At 42.6% G+C, this 19445-nt stretch overlaps 1 protein-coding gene and 1 non-coding gene across 3 annotated transcripts in view; both read left to right on the top strand.

Moving 5' to 3' along the window:
• ptprn2 (protein tyrosine phosphatase receptor type N2) overlaps positions 1-19445 on the top strand; it is a 944464-nt gene that overhangs the window by 778642 nt on the left and 146377 nt on the right. The window lies entirely within an intron of this gene.
• On the top strand, positions 18805-18923 carry LOC122550401. The gene has a single exon (XR_006311848.1). It is a non-coding gene; the product is annotated as a 5S ribosomal RNA (ribosomal RNA).

Consider the following 19445-nt stretch of genomic DNA (forward strand, 5'->3'; position numbering starts at 1 on the left):
TTAAATTGTTGAAATCAAAGAAATTAAAAGCAAAGAACTTCCCATTTTCCTGCTTCTTATTCTCTCAAAGGATTATGACTCTGTGGAATTTACAGCTACAGAGCGCTATGGATCCCGGGACACTGCAGAAGTTCAGGGAGGAGATAGATTTTTAATTAGTAATGGTTTATAAGGTCATAGAGAGTGGGCAGAATGTGGAGTCAGGACCAGATGAGATCGACCATTGATTGTATTAAATGGTGGAACAGGCTCAAGGAGTTGAATTGCCTAATCCTGCTCCTAGTTCTTATGTTTTATTTTGTCCATGCTGCCTTTTTCTTCAACAGCAGTAGAAAATCAACCTTGCTGCTTCTCTGTTCTCCTGACATTCCCTTTCATTCTTCTTCTGCATATGAATATTTATTTTATTTTCCTGATTGTATACCAACAGCATCCTTTATCACGATCGGTACGTTGAAAGGAAATTTGCCAGGCTAAGGGGGAAAGGAAATTTGCCAGGCTAAGGGGACCAGGTGTCAGAGTGGAACTGGGTATGTTGTTCTTGCTAGCATGGGCACAGTGGGCCACATGGCCTCCTTTTATGCTGCAACCATTCTATCAGGCTATGAATTTCACATACCAACAAATCACTATCTGATTAAATTTCTTCCACCTCATTCCCCAGACTCAGCAACGATTTAAAATGATGCTTTCTGATCACTAATTCCATGACCATGGAAAATAATCTTTACGGATCAAACCACCAATATCCTACATTATATAAAGTAAAATGCTGTCAGTGTTCCCTTAGTCTTTTTAAGAATTACTTATAATCTTTGTAGCCACCACGTTGGATGTTAGACCGGGGCTCATGGATCTCAGTACACAGAAATACATGAAAGCATCATCGCTCATAAATATATTTGATTTAATCACTAACATATAGTGATATATTCATACAAGACTTGAGTATTGCTGAAAGTAAGAAATGCATTTTGTAGATACTTCATTTTGCACTAATCCTGATATTCACATGATACTAATGTGAAGGGGAACACTATTTTTGTATTGTATGAGAAGAGTAAGATAATTTCTTGGGAGTGGACTTTGATAATGTGACATGTAGCCATGGAGAATGCACCAACTGGATGGCAGTTAACTTCTAACCTCCGTTTAAGTTTAAACCTGGCAGACTAACTCTGATAGGTCAATGTATTGCCCTGAGGAACAAACCAGAGAATAGCCATTGTCTGTTTTATTGGGTTAAAACAGGTGCAGTGTATGTATATGTCTTTTCAGTCTACAAAGAAATGAGCCTTATGTATTCATATGTGTAGCAGCCAGTGTACATGTGTTCCACACAGTGAGCCTAACTCTTAATCTTAAATTGATTGTGAGCAAATCACTTAGCACACTCATGATTATTTAACAAATTATGTCCAAACATGCAACCATATATAATGAACTTTTAGTTTTGCAAGCGTGGGCTGTTTGAGTACGGTCAGAGAAATGTTGAAAATAGGAGTGAGATAGACCCTACTGCACCATTCAGCCAGATCAGAGGTGATCCTTTAGCTAAACAGTAGATTCCCATTTTCTCCACATTTTTGTTGACATCATTCGCCTTTAGAAATTTGTTTCTTTCTTAAACATATTGGGTGGCTTGACCTCCAGAGCCTTCAACACCCTTTGAGTGAAGTCATTTCTCCTCATCTCAGTCTGAAATGGTCTACTCCACATTCTGAGACCATGACCCCCGGTTCTGTACCTCCCAACAAGGAAAAGCATCTTCCTCTTTCCAGTTTGTACAACCCTGTCAGAATTTTATATCTCAATGAGATCTCCTCTCATTCTTCTCCTCATTCAGTACCTTGCTTGTTAGATATCCCAAAGGGACATAGTGGGCCAGTCTTTGGGATCTGCAGCCTACATACCTGGCACCACATTGGCACCCCACATCATATACCATATTACTCATTTACAATGGGCAGAGCTTCCTTTTGGCTTGACTGCAGCATCCTGTAAGTGGAAAATGCCACGCATGTTGCTGTTGCTTAGTAACTATGTGAAACAGCTGACTTTATCATTGCTCAAATCTTTTGAGACACCTTTCTGTATTATGGTAATCTGAGGTAGACTGGACAAAATGTGTTTCTTTCAGCAATACTACTGCATGGATTACATCATGAACAACCTAGACCTTTCTTGATGTCTTCAACTACCCAGTAGTCAAACTCCAAACTGACGATCACTTGATGTTGAATCTTCAGAGATCTCTGTCCATTGGAACAGGGCAGTGGAAATGTGGATGCTGTATAGTAAAATCATAATAACAAAAACATTCAGTATCCTAAGCTTTATTAGTAGGGGTATAGAGTAAAGGAACAAGGAGATTATGCAGAACCTTTATAAGGTACTAGTTAGACCTCATCTTGAATACGGTGTACAGTTCTGAATAACCTGAAAATTGGTTGTGGCAATTGCCAGGCCTTCTCGTTGGCAGAATAAGATCCAGCAGAAGGTTGCTTGTGATAAAACAAAGTGCTGGACTAATAACTTCGGATTTCTGAACTTGCGCATGCGTATCATATAGATGTAAAAACAATGACTGCAGATGCTGGAAACCAGATTCTGGATCAGTGGTGCTGGAAGAGCACAGCAATTCAGGCAGCATCCGAGGACAGGCATAGATGTGCCAAACGGAGTGAAGTTGAGCCATGATAGAGTGCGAAATCAAGGGCAGGCCTGCCATGATGGACCGATCTCAGACAAGGTCAAAGCATCATCTTCCGCACAGTAAGCAGTGAGGCTACAGCAGTTACAGATAATTGGCTGCAAGATGCTCTCGCCCACATCCTCGATGAGCTTGCACCAGCAGTCATTTCCATCCTGAATGAAAACATTTTTTTCAATCTCTACCAGATCACTCTTCAGAACTAAAGATGATATGTGTAGTGGGTGAAAGCGAAGTGAGGAATGTGAGCCCAGACATTTGTAGGCATTTTGAGTTATATAAGGGCTTCCTATGTTATCTCAAAGCTCCGTTCAATGCAAGTTCAACTGCGATTTGATTTCCCATAACCTATTTTGTATAAACTCTTACATTTTTGTTCCACTGTTTCTTTCATACTTCTCACAGGTACATCAAAATGATTGGTTCTGTCAGGTATGTGTCTATTCCTTGTTTACTTCCTTTAATTCTAATCCTCTTGATCCTTTTATAAGCATGAAGTTTCTACCTGTTTCTTCTGACTTTACTGTTCATGATTTTGAAAACAAATGAATCTCCTCTTTCCCTTTCCTCTCCACAGAAAGTAATCTCAATTTCTCCAATCTGCTGTCATAATTGAAGTTACTTATCCCTCGAAACATTGTCATAAACCTCTTCTGCTCTTCCTCCCATGCATGCCTAACATATGCTGCCAGAACTGTACACCGTACTCAAGATGAGGTCTAACTAGTACCTTATAAAGGTTCTGCATAATCTCCTTGTTCCTTTACTCTATACCCCTACTAATAAAGCTTAGGATACTGAATGTTTTTGTTTTAATTGTTTTCTTCCATGAGATGAGTATCTGGATGACAAGTCTGACAGATATTGCCCTAGTTGCCTTGAGCTGAGAGCCTTCACTGGGCCATTTTCAATGGGCAGCTAAGAGTCAGTCACATTACTGTGGGTCTGGAGTCACAGGAAGGCCACACCAGAGTGGTACTCTATGTTTCTGCTTATTGAACCCATGTCAATAGCCTTCTTTTGTATAGCTTTACTTATGAACATTTACATTCACCGGAAATTATGTACTCCAACCCCCTTGCTGTTCATCTTACTTTTCAATATCTCTCATTCCACACTTCTCCTCCTATTTCTTGACAGTAGACTGTATCTGCTTCCAGTCTGCCCATTCCACTAACCTGTCTATAGCAGCCCAACGTTGCCCATTACATCAAGAAATTTCGAACTGTTTTCCAGTTTTTGAAACAGCCAAGGATACCTTAGCAGTTTTGGTTTCCTGGTTGTCAACCAATTCACTTCCCGTATTGTTGCACCTTTTATACCAGTTTCGTAAAACATTCCAACAAGTCTGTTGCCAGATGATTTTTCTATTATCTTTCGGAAGTTCATATACACTGCATCTGTTTTGTTCCTATTATATAACACATTGCCACTTTATCACAAATCACTTCAATTTGTTATAATTTGCTTTTAGTAAATCAAAAAATGTTTTATCTAACTAGAAATCAGTGAAACTCATATTTTGTGGTCTTAATAGAACAAATCAAGGGACTAGAATTTCTCTCAGTGTTCAATTAAATTGTAAAGACAATACTTCACCATCTCTTGTTGTGTTTCAAACTTCCAACAGCCAAAATTAAATATATATTTTTAAAACGTGTTCTTGTACACCAGATACAATATCATGGAGCATAAAGATATATCCTTCCAAAATTATGTGAGGACCTGAAGTAAGTTGGATCCACCTCACAATGGTGTTAGTGAGCTGCCTTGCACACAATCATTCTTGTTGGCTCTGGATCAACTGCTATTGGGATTGGGCTACCTATTTACTTGGAGAATGTAGACTTTCCAACTGACCCTCATTTCCAACATGACACTCTGTCACTCGAAGAACAGCCACACATTTTCAATTACACCTATTCTGAACACAGTTTACAAGCATTTTCTGTATTAAACAAGATAAGGAATGGTTTGTGGCATATTAAATAGTGTGTGTCCTTTGGCAATCAGATGACTCATCACTCACAAAACTTTGATTAGTTTGGAAGGCCTGGGGAATAGCAAGTAGCTCACTCGGCTCACGGTTATGGATCTTAGTTATGAAAAGACAATCGAGAGTCCCCAGTGTTGTCACAATTTGCACAAAGATCAGACTCTAATCTGAGAAGCAACCACTCAACATGCATCCAATAGACAAACCATGCCTTTGCGAAGCAGTTCATCAGTCACGGTATAAATAATACAATGTGACTTGCTGAAAAAGAAAACATATACTGTGGAAGCATTTCATCTTGCACCCATCAGGACAATTCACAGGGATACCAATTTGTGGGAAAAGAAATAAGATATATACTGCAGAAGAGGAGAATACAGATTAGTTGGCATATGGACTCTGATTGGTTGTGGCATTACCATGAAGAATGCACTTAATTATGATGATTGACAGTTAATTGCTAAACCTTATCTACATTTTAAGCAAAGCAGGTGGGCTATGATTAGTCATTGCATTGCCCAGAGAAACAAGCCAGTGAATGGTAGTTGCATTGAAACAGGCACAGTGTATATGTGTGTTATTTCTGTCTGCTATGAACGTCACCCTATACATTAACATATATAACTTCCAGTGTGCACACATATGCAAGCCTGATGGACAATCCTAAATTGGAAGGACTTCCTGTGGATCACTTTCAGCCATGGACAAAGGAGGCAAAGGATTCATTTAAATGATAGGATTCCAGGAAGCACTGAGGATAAGAAGAACCTTGGTGTGCAAGTTCACCCAGTCCCTTAAGGTATCAAGACAGATAGATAAAGTGATTAAGATGGTCTACTTGCCATTATTAGCCATGGTGTAGAGTTTAAGAGCAGAGAGGTTTTGGTTTGGACTCAGCTAGAGTATTGAGTACAGTTCTGGAGAGGATGCAGAGGAGATTTACCAGGATGTTGCCTGGTCTGGAGAGTTTTAGCTATGAAGAGAGATTGGACAGCCTGGGATTGTACTTCTTGGAGCAAAAGAAATCGAGAGAGCCCATGATTAAGGTGTGGGGCATAGATCAGGCAGACAGGAAGAAACTTTTCACCTTGATAGAGGGATCAATGACCATGGGGCATAGATTTAAGGTCAGGGGCAGAAGATTCAGAAGAGATTTGAGGAAAAATCTTTCAGACTGTGGTGGAAATCTAGGAAAGGATGTGCTGGCCTTGGAGGGGGTTCAGAGAAGGTTGACAAGGATAATCCCAGGGATGATGGCTGCATCATATGAGCAGTGTTTGAGGACTCTGGGTCTGTACTCGATAGAGTTTCGAAGGATGAGGATTGATCTCACTGCAACGTACAGAATACTGAGAGGCCTGGTTAGAGTGGACGTGGAGAAGGTGTTTCCGTTAATAGGAAAGTCTAGGATCCGAGGCCACAGCCTCAGAATGAAGCAATGACCCTTTATAACTGGGATGAGGAAGCATTTCATCAATCAAAAGCTAATGAATCTGTTGACCACATTGCCACAGAGGGTCGTGGATGTCAAGTCATTGAGTGTATTTAAGGCAGAGCTAGATAGGTTCTTGATTAGCAAGGGTATCAAAGGTTACCGGGAGAAGGCAGGAGAATGGGGTTGAGAAACAAATCAGCCATGATTCAATGGGCCGAATGGCCTAATTTTTCTCCTATATCTTATGATCTTATGGAATCTGGAACTCAATGTCTGTAAGGGTGGTTGAAGCAGAAATCCTCATAACATTTAAACTGTGTACGCATGATGCCAAGGCTCACAATGCTATGGGCCAACTGCTGGAAAATGGGATTAGAACAGTTAGGTGGTTGCTTTTGACTAGTGCAGAAGTGATGGGCCATAGAGGCTTTTTCTCTGCTGTAGATCTCCATGACTCTATTGCACACAAATGATGCATGAATTTCAGAACTGATGTGTTGCTCAGCACATAGGTAGCACATCCCAAAGACTGGGTAGATGTTCTCAAACAGCATACCCTTCAACTATTTGCAATAAGCAAAGTACTGACAATATGCAGCCAGCCAAATTCAACATAAACTGTGATTCTGTTCTTTGACAGCAGTTACTGGATAGTCATGAGTGTGTGAATAATTACATTGACAGACAATTTATGATTAAATATTATCTCAATGCAGGCATAAATCCAGGTAGCTGGTCATGTTTGCCAGCAGTGATCAGTCTTGGGGGTGGATATGTTGCGTTTTGGTTCTGTGCTGTGTAAATGTCACACCTGCAAAATATGCCAGTCGTTTTTGCAGCAAACACACTGAATGTGCTTCAACCAAATGGCTGTGTATTATTGGTTACAGGCAGCAGCAAGCTTTCATCAGCATGGCAAGTTAAGGTAGAGTCTGAGACCTTTATATTGTCCAGTCACTTGCAGTAATACAGTGATGATTAATATATGTATTTTTCTTAAAGGTTTATTGACACAGACTGTGAGATATAACATCACATGCTCCCTCTCCAAAGATAAGTGCTATCCAACACAGATATACCTGGTTGTACGCACATGTGTTGTTAATTTGATAATTATACAAAAAGGTGTTTACAAATTTTATAAGGTTGGCAATTTAAATTTCAATGTAAACTCTTTGAGGGTTTGACAACTCATCCTAAGCTAATAATCTTTTACCTGTCTGGGGAGACACACATTGTTCTTTGTTGAATATGGTTGCCTTGATACTGGTTGCTGTCCGCTATCATTATCATCAGAGTTTTCTTCTTCATACTGTCAATAATAATTGGCGTGTTGTACTGTACCCCCTCACACCTTTGTAAGGTATCACTGTGATCAGCGATGACTTCATATGATCTGGGCTGATTGCATATTTTCCTGTTATAAAAATAAATGGTTTCTCATTCCCCTGATTTGCATTGTACGCCCAGTGTTCTGTTTTGGTAGCATGTATCTCTTTCATTTCCTTTGTAATGGTTAGACAGTTGGTTTCTCTGCAAAGTTGTTCGCACTTAGCTCCCAAGCTGAAGTTGTGCTGGGGCTAGTGATGCCTTCTTGAGTGGTACCGTATGATCTTCATAGAATCTCTATATTGTGGAAGCAGGCCATTTGGCCCATCGAGTCCACACCATCCCTCTGAAGAGTGTCCCTCCACCCTATCTCTGTAACCCTGCATTTGGCTAGTCCAAATAGCCTCTACGTCCCTGGGCACTATGGGCAATTTAGCGTGGACAATCCACCTAATCTGCATGTTTTGGATTATAGGAGGAAACCCACAGAGACATAGGGAGAATGTGCAAACTCCACAGAGACAGTTGCCTGAAGGTGGAATTGAACCCTGGTCAATAGTGCTGTGGGGTAGCAATGCTAAACAATGAGCCACCGTGCTGCCCCGTTAATGCAATAATGCAGCAATTCAATATGATAAATTAATTTTCTTTTGCTCAACTTTTGATGACCGTTGACTTGATGGTATATACTATATGCCTTTTTGAATGTGGATAGTTGGGTGACAATTTGATATGGATAACCTCTCATTTAGTACATGTATGAACATGTGTATGTCTTAAGCAATTTGCAAGTGAACTGCGATCCCTTGTGAGACACTATCCATTGCAGGATACTAAATAAGCTGAAAGTAGATGGCATCATGCCCGCAATAGTTTCACTTGAGTTGTTAAATCTTTGAACGGTGCAAAATTTGAAAAAGTAATCCATCACAGGAATGTGATCTTCCCTGTGCTCTGTGAATACACCTTTGCTATTTTCATCTAATGAACGGTTGATACACCGTGTATTTGTAGAGACCTCTTCCCCCATTAGGGTTAGTATGTTTGGCATCACTCACATACATTCAGGAAGCATTCAATGTTCTTGGCTATTAGACGGATTTGCGTGTTTAGTGCGTTCTATAAATATGTGTCCCTGGTATAATGTGGACCTGATATCTGGCCTAATGTTTTTGGCATGATATATCAAATTCATTTTTGTACATTAAAGTGACTGAACATTCTCAGTTACTTCAATAATGTCAGGTCAACCCTAGATAACCATCCTTTGTCACTCTTGTAGTTGCTTAGCTTCGGCAGTTGCCAATTACGACTGTCCACACTGGCTCAGGCTAAAGTGTAACAGATCAACCTTGAGGATGTCTTCAGCTTTATCTGACTGGATTGCATCATGTGTGATTTCTCCTGCCACTGCCGATGTTGTTTCACATGATTTGTGAAATCATAGAATCCCTACAGTGTGGAAACAGGCCTTTCGGCCCAATAAGTTCACACTGACCCTCCAAAGGGTAACCCACCCAGACCCATTCCCCTACCCTGTTATCCTATATTTACACTTGATTAAGGCACGTTCATCTAACCTGCACATCTTTGGACTATGGAAGGAAAACAGAGCACCTGGAAGAAATCCATGCAGACACAGGGAGAGTGTGCAAACTCCACACACACAGTCGTCCAAGGTTGGAATTGAACCCAGGTCCCTGGCGCTGTGAGGCAGCAGTGTGAGCCACTGTGCCACCCCAAAGTCTCCCTGAAAACACAGGATCTCTGCATACTGGGAACCCCAACACTGCTACACCGTTGATAAAAGGTAGAAGATTTTGGATAGCCTAGTTAAGCTCATGTTATTGACACAGCAGGGTGATTCTGCCATTGAATCAAATTGGTGATCAGTTATACTCTGTGAACAATGGAGTGCCACTTGGTGAGCTACATGATCTTCAGGATGCATGGTGGTAATTCGTTGGCACTAGCTCCTATGTTGATTTTAGCTTTCAGTGTATGGTGTCTTGCCTTTTCAGGACACATGACCTTACTGATGGTAAAAGCGATTGATTGCCATGTACCATTAACGTGATGTTGAGAAGTTAATAATATGGAACTCTGGGTTATCTTTCAAAACTTGCCTTTCATTTGGTTGACTCTGAACCTCATGAATGTGTTTGCGTTTATTAAGCCACCTGACAATTCCTTTGTTGCCAGTGTTGTGGTGTTGTACTTTTTTAGTGATCACCTGTGATTTGTTCTGGGAACTGGCATGACCTCTGCAACAAGATTTCCTGCATGTTTGTGCCCAGCATCCCTTGGTACCAAATGCTTTGCAAATATCAAGAGAAGCTGGATAGGTTTTGGATAGGTGTGACTATAACTGCATCTGTTATAGCTTATGTTGGTTTGGTGTAATTTGCTGACCATAGCAACAGAGTTGGTAGCACCTAAGGACTGCCACTGTGGCTTCATGCATGTGTCCATCTTCAAGTAATGCATCAATGGTCTGGCATTTTTCTTGTCCAGAAGATTCTTCCAGGTAGAGGTGATGACTGGTTGACTCTTAGCGTTACTATCTCTGTAATGAGTTGATGAGGTGAAATTCTGAAGTCCCTTTATTGTCGCTGGGTCCAAATCCTGGAATTCTTGCCCGAACAGTGTTGTGGGTCAACCTGCAGTGCAGAGGTTCAAAAAGGCAGCTCACCACCACCTTCTCAAGGGCAACTAGGGACAAGCAATAAATACTGGCCAGCCAGCGACACCCACATCCTACGAATGCAATTAAAAATATTCTTACCTTGAGCTGGTCATCAATTACCTTCCAGATTTAAATTAATTCTGCAAAGCCCCTCCTTACCAATAGCAAATAGGATTTTCAAAATAGATAAGTCCCCTGGGCCGGATGGGATTTATCCTAGGATTCTCTGGGAAGCCAGGGAGGAAATTGCCGAGCCTTTGGCTTTGATCTTAATGTCGTCATTATCTATAGAAATAGTGCCAGAAGACTGGAGGATAGCAAATGTTGTTCCCTTGTTCAAGAAGAGAAGTAGAGACAATACTGGAAATTATAGACCTGTGAGCCTTACTTTGGTTGTGGGTAAAGGCTTGAAAAGGGTTATAAGAGATAGGATTTATAATCATCTCGGATTTTCAAAGCTGTCTTTGCTCAATCATCTGTCACTTGATCTGTAAAGAAAACTGCTTATTTTGCTTAAATAGCTATAATTCAGTAAACATGTAATTGGCTGCCTGGTCCATGGTTTAAGTGTTTGCCTTCCTTTTCTTGTTGAAGATCTTTTTCTCTTGTGCAGTAGAGTGCAATATTTGTTTATTTCTTTCATTGCTGTTGCTTATCTCTCTTTATATTTTCGCCTTTTCTGCTCTGTTCTTTTTCATTATAGTCTGTGGTTATTCCTTCCTTGGCTTTACTCCCTTTAAGAGAGATGCTTTAAGAGCTACAGCCTTGTAGGTTTATAATTGCTGGATTCTAGTTAGCCATCTCAACCGCTAATGACGTTTGTGCCAAAAAGGGGAATGACAATGTCACAAGGAATTCCTTCTACTTTCACAATGAATTTGGAGAGAAAAGGAAATGGAGCAACCAACCAACCTTCGCACAGTCTTCTTGGTGCAAAAACTTGATAGCTGTGTTTTTTCTCAGGAAAGTTTTGTAGCTAAGAGTGTCATTTTTAAACATCAGAACTGCAGACTGTCAGTTCATTTTTGTTTAAAATGGGGAGATACAAAATAGAGTATTCACTGCCTCAACACCAGGCTTCATTCTTGCTTGAATGTGCAACTTCACTGTTAGAACTTCCTTTTAGCTTAAAAAATAATTAAGAATAAATTAGCTCTGTTACTTGGTTTTGCCTATCTACAGATCCCTGTTCACAACAGTTGAGGTGCTGAATCCCTAAATTATTTGATGTCTACTTGATCTTCAGTTAGATTTCTAAATAACAACCATAAAGACAGTTGGTTGTATTTTGCCTCCAGCAGAGTATCATTACCTGATGTGGGAATACTTACTTTATTCCTAGTAACATTAAAACTAGATACGTGTAACATGGTATTGAAGAATGCAACAGAACATTTATTCCAGTTTTCCGATTAAATACAATACTAGATTCACAGAACCAAGGGTTGAATTTTCTTGGAAAATAAATTCGCTGAGAGCCCATTTCAATGAGTTTCATGGATAGCTTCCATTTGTTCCCAAGGGACTTTTCTGAGGCAGTTTTACATTTCTCACCCAAGTATGTACTGTGCCTTCACAGACCCACTCTTGCACTTTATTATACTATCAGTGGTGGTGAAATGTTCATCACTGTGGGGGCTTTTAACTTCCCTACACACTAAATCAAACCAGCGTAAAAGCTGAACTAGGAGAACTGGCCATTACCCTTTCATTGTACAAGTGTTCTATTTTAATTTTAAATCTCAGCAGTGCACTGCATCATATGATTAGATTCTCAACTGTTTTAGTTTAGATTCTCAACATAAGACCATAAGACATAGGAGCGGAAATAAGGCCATTCGGCCCATCGAGTCCACTCTGCCATTCATTCATGGCTGATGGGCATTTCAACTCCACTTACCCGCATTCTCCCCGTAGCCCTTAATTCCTTGTGACATCAAGAATTTATCAATCTCTGCCTTGAAGACATTTAGCGTCCCTGCCTCCACTGCACTCTGTGGCAATGAATTCCACAGGCCCACCACTCTCTGGCTAAAGAAATGTCTCCGCATTTCTGTTCTGAATTTACCCATCCTCAGCCGTTCCTCATATGTTAGACCTACCATTCCAGGGATCATCCGTGTGAATCTCCGCTGGACACGCTCCAGTGCCAGTATGTCCTTCCTGAGGTGTGGGGACCAAAACTGGACACAGTGCTCCAAATGGGGCCTAACCAGAGCTTTAACAGTGTGGAAATAGGCCCTTTGGCCCAACAAGTCCACACCGCCCCTCCGCAGAGAAACACACCCAAACCCATTCCCCTCCCCTATATTTACTCCTGACTAACACACCTAACACTGTGGGCAATTTAGCGTGACCAATTCACCTGGCTTGCACATCTTTGGATTGTCAGCCTTCAATGTAGTAGTCAATGTGCGGTTCACAGTCTGGAGAAATGCTCACCATAGCTGGTAATTACCTTCTGTAAAGGTGCCCTGTAAAGGTAAGTGCCACCTTCTTCAAGTCATAGAGTCATAGAGATATACAGCAGGAAAACAGAGGCTTCGGTCCAGCTCGTCCATGCTGACCAGATATCCTACAAAAGTCTAGTCACATTTACCAGCATTTGGCCCACATCCATCTAAACCCTTCCTATTCACATACCTAGCCAGATGCCTTTTAAATGCTGTAATTGTACCAGCCTCCACCACTTCCTCTGGCAGCTCATTCCATACATGCACCACCCCCTGCATGAAAAAGTTGCCCATTAGGTCCCTTTTAAATCTTTTCCCTCTCACCTTAAACCTGTTTTGGACCCTCAAAACATTTCAATAAAGTAGTCCAGACCCTAACTTTGCGAGTTGTTTTAAGCAAGTGTAATGTGGATATTACAGGAGTGATACAGCTGGCTCAAACATTTAGTTTAAAACAAAACAGAATTTATTTGCAAGATTGCGGAATGAAACACAAACACAAGAGAACAGAATGGAGAATAGCTTAACTATTTAAAAAACCCAAAAGCTATTTATCCCAACTTAATCATGCTGTTCCAAATTCCTGCAAATACCCCCTAAACACCCTTGGCAAAAAAATGGTAAAATTACACTCAGGGTCTTTCAGGAGAGAGAGAGGTGGCTGAGAGATCCAGCATGGAACACCTTCTGTGTAGCTGTTTCTTTGACCAGCAGCTCCAAAAAAACTTGACTAGCAGCTCTAAACAGCCAGACGGCAAAAAACCAAACCAAATCAGGGAGAGGCTGAACAGGCTGTGGCTATTTTCCCAGTGTCGGAGGCTGAGGGGTGACCTTATGGAGGTTTATAAAGTCATGAGGGGCATGGATAGGATAAGTCGAGAGAGTCTCTTCCCTGGGGTGGGGGAGTCCAGAACTAGAGGGCATAGGTTCGGGGGCAAGGGTAAAGATATCAAAGGGACCTTAAGAGCAATCTTTTTATGCAGAGGGTGGTGCGTGTGTGGAATGAGCTGCCAGAGGAAGTGGTGGAAGCTGGTACAATTACAACATTTAAAAAGCATCTGGATGGGTACATGAATAAGAAGGGTTTAGAGGGATATGGGGCAAGTGCTGGCAGGTGGGACTAGATTAGGTTAGGGTATCTGGTCGGCATGGATGAAGTAGACTGAAGAGTCTGTTTCCATGCTGTACATCTCTATCACATTAAATCAAACCAGAGTAAAAGCTGAACTAGGAGAACTGACCATTACCCTTTCATTGTACAAGTGTTTTACTTTAATTTTAAAAGCTTCGTCAAATGCAAACATTTCGGAACCTATGCATTTACGACCCCTCTGAATAAAAAACAAAGGACAACCTCACTTTGTTAAAGGAGCAGCATCATCACAAACCTATGCCCTCTAGTTTTGGACTCCCCCAAAAGTCCTTGTGTATTTAGCCTATCCATGCCCCTCATGATTTTATAAACCTCTATAAGGTCACCCTTCAGCCTCCGACGCTCCAGGGAAAATAGCCCCAAACAATTCAGCCTCTCCCTATAGCTCAAACCTATCTTCCTTCTGTTTTCATTCTCTCCATCTCTGCTCTTGCACCCGCGTTCCCCCAAAGTCCTATAGTCTACCACTCTCACTATTGCATGCAGCATCTTCCCTTAATGGCCGTCATGCACCCCATTCCTTCTAAACTATCCCCCCTAACCCTTCCTGCCATCTGTCCTTCACTCAGGACATTTTACCACCTTTCCTGACTGGGAGACAGATAAGACCGCTTATGATCTCCTTGACTGTTCATGACCAGTTGTTTGACTACCTCTCTATGCTGAGAAAAAAGTCCTGAAGAAGGGCTTATGCCCGAAACGTCGATTCTCCTGTTCCCTGGATGCTGCCTGACCTGCTGCGCTTTTCCAGCAACACATTTCTACCTCTCTATGCTAAAAGACAAGGCACGGCAGAGATACTGTAAGCATCTATTTAGGTTCAAAGTGAGTGGACACTAGGAAAGCAAACACAGAGCAATGAATTTTGTTCTGCTGTTTATGGTGAGTGCCACTCCCTATATTCTAATTGACCTGGCAGCAGAATTTGCGGTGAATTGCATCTTGCAATTTCTTTCCAGTAACTCAGTAAGAGTTCCCTTTTATCCTTTATCATCCCAGGTCTTTTGTCTCCCCACCCTACATCATTCTTTCATTATACATTAAATTAAGGACAGTCCCAAAACATAGCAGTCTTATAAACTTCATGTTTGTAACCATTCCATGAGGGGGGAGGAATTCCAAATTTGGAAAGCCTTCAAAGGCATTGTCACTAAACAAGCTAATGATTCTGCAGGCAGGTAACAGAGTAGATGGGTAAAAGGTAAAATGACCATAGTCCCACTCTCTTATGATAGAGAGGCAACAGGTGGTGGTTTAACCTGAGGGTCACCACACCTCAGGTGAGGGGTAAATTTGAGAAGGTGGGACTTTGATGGTCACTTCAGCCAGTACAGGAATTAAACCGACATTATTGGCATCAATCTGAATTGCAATGCTGCCATCCAGCCAACTGAGCTTAATGACCCCAAGCCTGTGCCTCAATTTGTTACCATTTAAAGTTGAGGTGGTGTTGTATGGGGAATTCTGGATCAGTGGTGCTGGAAGAGCACAGCAATTCAGGCAGCATCCGAAAAGCTTTTCGGATGCTGCCTGAATTGTTGTGCTCTTCCAGCACCACTGATTCAGAATCTGGTTTCCAGCATCTGCAGTCATTGTTTTTACCTTGTATGGGGAATTGTCCTCTGTGCCATTCCATAGCACATCGCCCAAACCCTCTGCTTCAAAAAGTGCAGAGGAGGCTACAACATTGCACCTGTACCCCACTGCTGCACCATAGTCAGAGAGGAAGCGATTGCCAAGTAACTGTGCCAGAGCCTGCAGAATAATTTGTCTCTTTGCAGGTGTGGACAAGACAGTCAATACTGACTTATGATTGCGTTGCCATGCCTTCCTTCAAAGTAGGATCTGTTGTGTTTGCTGAGTCTCTAAAGAATGTTCTAATGTAAATGCTAGCCAGTTGTTAATATATTGTCATAATGATAGCAGAGTTGCTGAACTTTACAGAACAGAAACAGGCCGCTTGGCTCTTCATGACTGGGATAGCACTTTGAAGGAGTTATCCAATTAGTTTGCTGTTTCCCTTGAGTCTTTCCCCTTCAAGGGACTTACCCAGCTCCTTTTTGTAAGTGTCTTTTGAATCTGCTTCCATCACCTTTCCAGACAGTGCCTTTCAGATTATAACAACTCACTGCTTAATGTATGTGCTCCGCTTGATCTGGGAAAAGTAGCCTTTGTCCATTCGGGATGAGGGTTAGGATTTTACTGGGAGGTGAGGAAGGGGAATGGCCGGGGAGGTGGTGCTCAACCTTTTGTGACTACATCTGATTGGCTCCTAAGAGCCCCATTGCCACTTGCCTGCACTCCTGGCCTCCTTGATAGCCGCTGAGCTGAGCCTTGCCGCAGTGCCTCCATTGGCCAGAATTCCCAGTGGTGCTGGAGAGCTGCCACCTATCCAAATGGCTGCCAGCTTGTCGGGAATGGACATGATCCCCTGGAGAGGCAGAAGGTCTAACTCCAGGCAATTAGCTGCCTATGCGTGTCACAATCTGGTTTTCATAACCAGCAAAGGCACAGTTGCCCTCAGTTTTCCAGAAAATATGCAGGGCCACCTCCAACCCGTAAACTCGTGGCCATTGTTACTACTATCTGTGAATACAAGGGTGAGAGAACTGACAGGAGGGAAGAAAGCACATGGCAGGCATTCCAACTTGTCTCCTATCCCTCTCGTGTTACTTCTCTTCTTAAATCATGTTACCCAGGCAGACGTTCGCTAGCAAATCATATTTGCTGGCTAACGGAGGCTGGAAAGTAAAGTGGAACCGAATAATTGACCAAAGAATCACTTAAGAAAAAAGTCAGTCTTTAAAATGTCTAAACTGACCATGTACCTTGAAAAACAACTGTTTAAAAGCCTTCCCAGGTAAAACATTGTCATGGGACCTCAGCCATGGTAAATTTGCAACCAGAACTTTTGTCCAGTGGAAATTGGAGCAGGACCTTTTTCAGTTCCCCATTGCATGGAGGTAAATAAATGGCCCCCTGACTAGAACTAAAGTTTCAAGCTGCGACCACAAGCCCAGTTGGATGGCTGCAACAGAGCTGTAAAAAGCAGTGAGAATTAGACAGACTGGATGCCCATGTTTGTCTGGGTGCTGTTCTCTCCATTTTCGTGTCAAGTGGGGACTGGATCTGTCATGCCCGCATAGTAACCTGGCAACACATGCCAGGTATTGCCAAAGAAGTCACCCACAGCCATCACCTTATTCTTTAACAAATGGCAATAAAAAATGGATTACTAATTTATCACTATCTGACTTAAGCTATGCCCCCTCTAAAAAGCGACTTGCACACATTCACTCATTAATTAGAAGAACTGTTTGACGCAAATACTTTAGTGGAAAAATATCAATGGTGAGAAATAAATTTTGTAGATCAAAGTCCAGGCCACGAAGGTTGCAGTGAATTAATTCTCATGGTGCTTTTGGTTGTTACTGATGATGACATGATGTTGTCCACAAAGCGACAGTCCATTTGATAGTCGATTGGGTGGGCCTGAACGTTTTCTTGTATTGGAACTCTTTCGCTAAATTTTCAAGGTTTTTATTTTCATCTTTTTCCCTCAGAAAGAAGGGGAAGACCTGTTTCTAGTCATTAGGCTTCTGAATGCCCCTGAATGTACCACAATCACAGTGAGGCTTTATATTTTGGTGGTTCCTTTACCCGAAACACTACTCGGGTAGTGTCTCCCACCTGTCCTCCTCTAACCAAAAAAGGTTCTGTGCATTGATAGACAATAGACAATAGGTGCAGGAGTAGGCCATTCTGCCCTTCGAGCCTGCACCACCATTCAATATAATCATGGCTGATCATCCTTAATCAGTATACTGTTCCTGCCTAATCTTCATAATCCTTGATTCCACTATCCTTGAGAGCTCTATCCAACTCTTTCTTAAATGACTCCAGAGACTGGGCCTCCACTGCCCTCTGGGGCAGAGCATTCCACACAGCCACCACTCTCTGGGTGAAGAAGTTTCTCCTCATCTCTGTCCTAAATGGTCTACCCCGTATTTTTAAGCTGTGTCCTCTGGTTCGGCCGGAAACATGTTTCCTGCCTCCAGAATGTCCAACCCTTTAATAATCTTATATGTCTCAATCAGATCCACTCTCAGTCTTCTAAACTCAAGGGTACACAAGCCCAGTCGCTCCAGTCTTTCAGTGTAAGATAATCCCGCCATTCCAGGAATTGACCTCGTGAACCTACGCTGCATTCCCTCAATAGCCAGAATGTCTCACCTCAAATTTGGAGACCAGAACTGCACACAGTACTCCAGGTGTGGTCTCACCAGGGCCCTGTACAGCTGCAGAAGGACCTCTTTGCTTCTATACTCAATCCCTCTTGTTATGAAGGCCAGCATGCTATTAGCCTTCTTCACTACCTGCTGTACCTGCATGCAGACCTTCATTGAGTGGTGTACAAGAACCCCCAGATCTCTCTGTACTGCCCCTTTACCTAAATTGATTCCACTTAGGTGGTAATCTGCCTTCCTGTTCTTGCCACCAAAGTGGATAAGGATCCATTTATCCACGTGAAAGTGCATCTGCCATGCATCTGAGCACTCACCTAACTTGTCCAGGTCACCCTGTAATCTCCTAACATCCTCATCACATTTCACCCTGCCACCCAGCTGATGAAATTTGCGAATGTTATTGCTAATACCATCTTGTATATCCTGAAGATAGATTGTAAAAAGCTGCGGTCCCAGTACTGATCCGTGCGGTACCCCACTGGTCAGTGCCTGGCATTCCGAAATGGAGGGGTGGAGGAGTGTGGAAGGATGAGAGAATGCAGGCTGCAGCCCTATGAAGCAGGGGGAGGGCTTGCAGTTGGCCTGTGTGGGGATGTGGGAGACTACAGGAGCCTGGTGGGCAAGGGCTGGCCTGAAAGGCAGCTGGAGGGACGGAGGGAGGGAAACACGCACGGAGGAGGAAGAGCAAAGAGAAAAGAGAAAAAAAAGCCAAAGGGGATAAAGAGAAAGAGCAAGAAAGAAAATGTGGCTGGCCAGCACGCCTTGAAGTAGGGAGAAAAGGCAGGGGCCAGCGCCTACGGCCATACTAGTCTGAAAACGCCAGATCTCGTCTGATCTCGGAAGCTAAGCAGACTCAGGCCTGGGTAGTACTTGGATGGGAGACCGCCTGGGAATACCAGGTGCAGTAGGCTTTTTCCGCCAGCAGTGGCTGCTCAAGTCACCCCTCTGCACTTGTCTTGTGCCAGGCAATGGAGCGGCAGGTTATTTTTGCTGCTGCTGCTGTGCCTGGCATCAGTCTCCTGCAGGCACGAGACACGGAGGGGAGGAGAGCGGAGCGCAGCCAAAAGCAGCAAGAAAGGAGGAAAGAAAGGGATTGGGGCTGCACGCTGTCTGCGGGTGGCAGTCAGGAAAGGCGGACAATAGACAATAGGTGCAGGAGTTGGCCATTCTGCCCTTCCAGCCTGCACCACCATTCAATATGATCATGGCCGATCATCCTTAATCAGTATCCTGTTCCTGCCTTATCTCCATAACCCTTGATTCCACTATCCTTGAGAGCTCTATCCAACTCTTTCTTAAATGAATCCAGAGACTGGGCCTCCACTGCCCTCTGGGGCAGAGCATCCCACACAGCCACCACTCTCTGGGTGAAGAAGTTTCTCCTCATCTCTGTCCTAAATGGTCTACCCCGTATTTTTAAGCTGTCTCCTCTG

The sequence above is a fragment of the Chiloscyllium plagiosum genome, chromosome 5 (genome assembly GCF_004010195.1).
Source record: "Chiloscyllium plagiosum isolate BGI_BamShark_2017 chromosome 5, ASM401019v2, whole genome shotgun sequence".
Lineage (NCBI taxonomy): Eukaryota > Metazoa > Chordata > Chondrichthyes > Orectolobiformes > Hemiscylliidae > Chiloscyllium > Chiloscyllium plagiosum.